The sequence below is a fragment of the Orycteropus afer genome, unplaced genomic scaffold (genome assembly GCF_000298275.1).
Source record: "Orycteropus afer afer isolate SDZICR_OR568_19922 unplaced genomic scaffold, OryAfe1.0 scaffold00256, whole genome shotgun sequence".
Classification (NCBI taxonomy): Eukaryota; Metazoa; Chordata; class Mammalia; order Tubulidentata; family Orycteropodidae; genus Orycteropus; species Orycteropus afer.
Window position 1 is genome coordinate 169,535 of NW_006921843.1, and position 6,086 is coordinate 175,620.

The window sequence follows — 6,086 nt, forward strand, 5'->3', positions numbered from 1 at the left end:
AAAATTTATCTAGGTGATTCTGATGCTCACTGAAGTTTGAGAACCAGTGATTTAACCAAAGCTGCTTAGAAATTTGCAATCGTTTACCCATTCCAATAAAGGTAGCAGGAACAGCCATTTTCAGAAGCCCAGTTTGATAATCACAGCAATCTCAATCAAAGAAAAAATCATGCCTATAAAATCACCTCAAGCAATTAATTTGTCATGTAAATGGTAATTTTAACCTCTAACCTACCCTCACTGCTCCACTATTCAAACCTACTGTTAATGAGATTTTTCTTACTGCTAACAATTAGAATAATTTACACTTATTTCATATGTGAGCAACTCAAGATCTCATGCTCCAACCACTTTAAACTTGGTCATTTCCTTCTTTTTTTTCCTTTCATCCTCCATTTATTGCTAATTCACTCCTTTCATTATTCTTCAAATTGATTCCCCCATAGATTAGCTTGGCTGGACTTCAGATTGCCTTAGCAGGAATGGAAATTGAAGTCAGGCCCATGAAATAATTAGCCTCATCATCAAGCCAACCAAATAAATCCCCAAGCTCCTTCCAGAAATTCTTATTCACAGGAGATTTTCTTCAAGCAATACGTAAAAACAGACCACACTTATTTTCCCCTTCCCTTGCTCACTCAACTCTCTCTTTCTAGTCAATTCAGATAGAAGGGTAGCTCACTTTCTCTCAATTCATCTATCTAAGATCAGATACACTTAGAGAAAACAAACAAATCTAGGAGGTACGGATATACTACAATTTTTGGCAGGGAAACGGGGAATCAATAAGGAAAATAAGTGAAAGAACTTGTATACCTCACGTTAGAAAGAATTTTCTCTCTTCTGAACTTCTACAACCTTTTATTACAAGCCAGTCACTTGTCATGTGGTCATACATTATGAACACTGACTTCACTCATACACACCCACGCATAGACCTCAATAATGAAAGATGGTATTATGGACTGAATTAGGTACCAAAAAAATATGTGCTGTAAATCCTAAACTTCATGCCTCTCGTTATAATTCCATTTGGGAATAGTAGTGTATTGTGTGCTTTGAGTCAATTTCTTTTGAGTTATAACAGAGATTAAACAAGCAAACTATAGAGCAGAGATAGAAGACAAATGCCAAGTCACATAGTGATCTTCAAGGGAACAGGAAAAGAAATCTGAAAAGTAAAGGAGCTTCCTCCAGGCCCGAGAGATAAAGAAAGAGCCACTGCCCTGAATTTGGACTTGTACCCTCCTAAACTGTGAGAAAATAAATGTTTGTGAAAGCCACCCACTTGCAGTATTTCTGTTACCGCAACACTAGATAACTAAAACAGATGGATATGTTGGCATATTCAAAAAGTCCAGGATATCTTTTTAATAAAAGTTTTTCTAAACTAATACCCCCTCATAATAGATACTACAATTAAACTACAACCCCTCAATAATAGAATGCTAATCACATATAACTGAGATTATACAGATAAGAGCTAATACTCACACAAGCACTGATAAATATTATAGAATGTCAGATTATAACCTGATTTCAGTTACCACTACCATCACTAAAAAAAAAAAAAAAATGTATCACATTAAACAAATAATTTCATCTATCTGGGGCTCAGCATTCAACAAAACTATAAAAAGCCAATTTCATGCCTTTAAATGAACCACAAGGAGCCAAAACCTCTAATTTGCATCTATGTCTTTCCAAGATACATAAAATAAAATAAAAAGATAAATTTACTAATGTCTCATCCTTGACCAAGTAAATTTGTCTCTACCAATGAACTAGCTATTTCTCATTAACATGGTAAATGCCTCACAGAGGTTGGGAACTTGCCCTCAGGAAAATCTGGTACAAAGTTGAAACTGGGTGATATTTGTAGCACCCAAGTCCTTATGCTCTTAAAGTTTTCACTTGAAAATATAGTGTAAACAAAGACAAAATATATATACCAATCCACAAACACAGAAGAAAATTTACTAGATCTAGAACAACTAGATCTAGAAACAACCTGAAAGACCTCCAAGCCTTCATTCCTCCTAGCCTATCGGTATCAACAGGGGGAAAAAATGTGAAATTCATAATTCATGTACTGTTTATCACAAAAATTGTGTCCTGAGTCCCCAAATTGACACTTAGGCTGGAATTCAGAGAAATCACATTGAGCTTTACTTCATCATGCTCAAGGTAAGCATACTTCATCATAAATCCAGCCAAGGTTATTACCAATAACTAGCATAGCTCTTAAAAGGGCTCTTACCTACAAACAGTATAACTCTTCTCATAGAAAACCCCCAGGCCTAGGAGACTTTATCTACCATTGCATGTAAAACAGCTGCAATTTTTCAAGTGACAAAGAAATGAAGGGAAAACATGAAAAAAAACTTGGACTGAGATCTTGAATTTCAGGACTAAATTTGTAATAACTTATAATCCATTTACATATGAAAATCATTACATAAATCAAAAACTACTGAAATGTCACCACAGCTAAGTCAATAATGTGCTATTTCCCCAATAATTTATTATACATCATTTTAAACACATAGAATATACATAAAAAAATCTACCTATACATTTTAAAGTGTAAAAAAAATATCACAGAATAAGAATGGCCAAATAAAATGAAAATAAAGCAGGCTAAATTCAATGAAGCACAAAGTCCAACAACACAAATGTTGATAGACGGCTGCTTATAGGGCTCTGAATGAGGTCTAAGCTAAATTTCTAACATTACTGAACACAAAATACAAAAATAGTTCACAAATATTATCCAAATTTTACCATGGAAATAACAGAACTCATGGCTTTTCCTGATAAGACATCCTAACAGACATTAAATTACTGACACTGGACCTTAGAGCCTTTCAAATATATTTTTGAAATCCTAGTACAAATGATCTCTCATAAGGGAATCTATAAATAGCTGTACAACTTAAAGTATACCCATAAGTTAGGGACAGACCACACAATTAAGATATACAACTCTGTCCCTTTCTAGGTCATTCTATTAACCTCATCAGTTTTAAATAAAAAGTGACTCATATTCAAAGATTCAGTTTAACTATGAAGACACTTAGTATTGGCCTCAATTACTTCTTATTATTAATTTCCCAGGAAAGTAAATTAACCTAACCATGTATTCTCCTACTAATCATTTATATTCCTCATTCCATTGCCATCAATTTGATTCTAACTTACACAGATCCAATAGGACAGAGTAAAACTGTCCCATAAGGTTTCCAAGGCTATGATATTCATGGAAGCAGAATGCCACATATTTCTCCCACAGAGCAGCTGGAAGGTTCAAATCACCACCTTTTTGGTTGGTAGCATAGATATCAACCACTATACCATCAGAGCTTCTTTGTTCCACTTGAGAACTTCATAAATTACAGGCAAAGCAGCATTATGTTAGAAAATGGATTTTAGAACCTAACCCTCATGATGCTGAATGTCAAAAAACTGTTAAAACTGCTTATTTCATCTGTTTCCCCATCATCACACAGGGTACCATGGTCAAAATGGCCTAATCCCTGACAGTAGAGTTGAGAAGATCACAGAAATATCCTGGAGCCAATTTCCAGTTGTTCTCTCACACTAACTACCTAGTCACTGTTGGTAGAAATGGACAGACCTTTATGAGCATGTACATCTAGCATGATACCCACATTACAAATATATCCTTGGAACTGAAACACAAATCATGTTCTCCAACTAGGACCCTCACATCTGTGAACTCAAATACAGTGTATGGGTTTCCACTTTTTCATCAAACTTAACTAAAACTGGGGTTTTTGGTTAAGGTAGCAGCTTTGATAAATGCACCATATATAATGACCCCCTACAACAAAGACTCTAGAAATTAAGTAAACCAGATACAAAAACAACCTAGGACCAGAACATCAAATCAAGATATGAAAAAACACACTTAGCATGGACTTGAAAGAGAGAGAGAACAAGACCAGAGGGAAAACAGAGATTTGCAGATTGACCATGCCCTGCCAGCCAGCAAAATGGAGCATGGCCATTTTAGGATAGCAACCAGAAGTTGAGGAAGCCAGGAAACCAATCTCAAGAACACACTGGTGACAAAGGTTCTGTGTAAACAACAATGGGATAAAACAAAATGGTCAGGATACATAAGACAAGGCATTCCCAAGAGGGTGATCCACAGAACTAGCAACAGTTTTGAAGCAAGGGAACCACAGGTTCACAAGTGCGAGTAGAGAAAAATGAGGCAATATGTCGCCTACAAGAGACACATATTAGGTACAAAGATATAAACAGGTTAAAACTTAAAGGTGGAAAAAAGCAAACCAAGCAAAGAGCAACCCAGAGAGAAGAGTGGAAATACTAATATCATACAAAATAGACATTAAGTGAAAAGTGTACAATAAGAGAAAAAGGAGGACATCATATAATGGTAAAAGGGACAATTCAAAAAGAAGATATAATAACTGCAAGTATTTATGCACTCATTACCAGAGCTCCAAAATTTATAAAGTAAACATGAATAGAATTAAAGAGAGAAATAGATCTACAATAAGAGATTTCAATATGTTACTTTTGACAATGGATAGAACCAGAAAGAAAATTTGAAAAATAAATAGACCCTGAATGACAATATTAATGGATTTGATCTAACAGACAGATACAGAACACATAATCCAACAACATAATATACATTCTTCTCTAACACACATGGAATATTTTTCAAAATAGACCATATCTTAGGTCACAAAACAAACCTCAATATATAAAAAAAAAAAAAAAAATTGAAATCATACAAAGCATTTTCCCTGACCATAGTAGTAGGAAGGTAAAAATCAGTAATAGGAGGAGTAAGAAAAAAAAAAAATTAAATACATGGAAGCTAACATACAACTAAAAAACTCTTGGGTTATGCAATAAAACAAAATTGAGATTAAAAAAAAATAGTTCAAATGAAAATGAAAATATAACATAACAAAAAGCAATGGCATGTAGCAAAGCAGTGCTCAGATGGGATTGACAACAATAAACATCTATATTTTAAAAGATAACCCAAACTCAATAACCTAACATGAAGACTGGCACAAACAGAAAAAGAATATCAAAAAAAAAGCCCAAACAAAAAGTTCCAATAAGATGGTGGAATATGCAGACAAACTACACAGACCCTATTCAGCTGTGGACTGTTAGCGATCCTGATGGCACACAAGACAGCTTGAGCAAATTCAAGTGGTATTAGGACCTAAGAATTAACCTAAAAATAGGCTCTGCAAGAGTTCTGGTAAGATGGCAGAATAGGCAGAAAGACTGAACAGACCCTCTTCAAAAAAGAAAAGGGAAACCAATTAACACAGATATGGAAGGTAACCTTGGACCCCTGAGCTTTGACAGGAAGGATATAGAAGTGGACTAAACTCCAACTAGCAGAAGAATTTGCATGAAAATACCAGAAAAGGAGACATGCAGAGCTGCGGTCTGGCAGCGATCCTGAGCAATCCTGATGGCACAGACAGCTTGGAAATTGCCAAGTGGTGGTAGGACCTAAGAGTTAACCTAAAAATCAGCACTGCTAGCTCAGGACTGCAAGAAGGACTACTCTGGCAGTTGGAGAATAAAAGAGGAAGCAGAAAAGAGGAAGGCAAGCTGAGCTGTGGACTTTTGTCTGTTCGGAGGGCACAGCCATTTTGAATGTTTACAAGCAGCTTGACCATTTTGGCTATTTAAAGAAACAGTGTTCTCCCAGATTCCAGGGACTTAAGAACAGGGTCCACTTGCCAGGAATCCCAAGGGCATTCTGGACCTGGATGACTGGAATGGTGCAACATTCACCTTGTTACTCTTATACCCCACACCCTCTTGGTGAAAGGAGGCGCGGCCATCCCTCACTCCCACCTACTTTCTAGGCTGCTAGGAATTCCATCCCAGTCTGTGTGCTCAGACAGAGCCTGGGTACCCTGCACCGCCCTGCCCAATTTTTTTTTTCTATTTTCTGTTTTTAGTTTGTTTGTTTTTGTGTTTTAAAACTACTACTATTATTATTACTTTTGTCCTTTTTACTATTGTTCTTTATTCTTCTCCTCCCAGGTTCTAGT

General features: G+C 35.9%; 2 non-coding genes across 2 annotated transcripts; both read right to left on the reverse strand.

The window, feature by feature from the left end:
• Positions 1 to 459: 459 nt before the first annotated feature.
• Positions 460 to 530, reverse strand: LOC122150888. The gene has a single exon (XR_006163889.1). It is a non-coding gene; the product is annotated as a small nucleolar RNA SNORD108 (small nucleolar RNA).
• Positions 531 to 2,142: 1,612 nt separating this feature from the next.
• LOC122150887 lies at positions 2,143 to 2,211 on the reverse strand. The gene has a single exon (XR_006163888.1). It is a non-coding gene; the product is annotated as a small nucleolar RNA SNORD64 (small nucleolar RNA).
• Between the last annotated feature and the right edge of the window lie 3,875 nt (positions 2,212 to 6,086).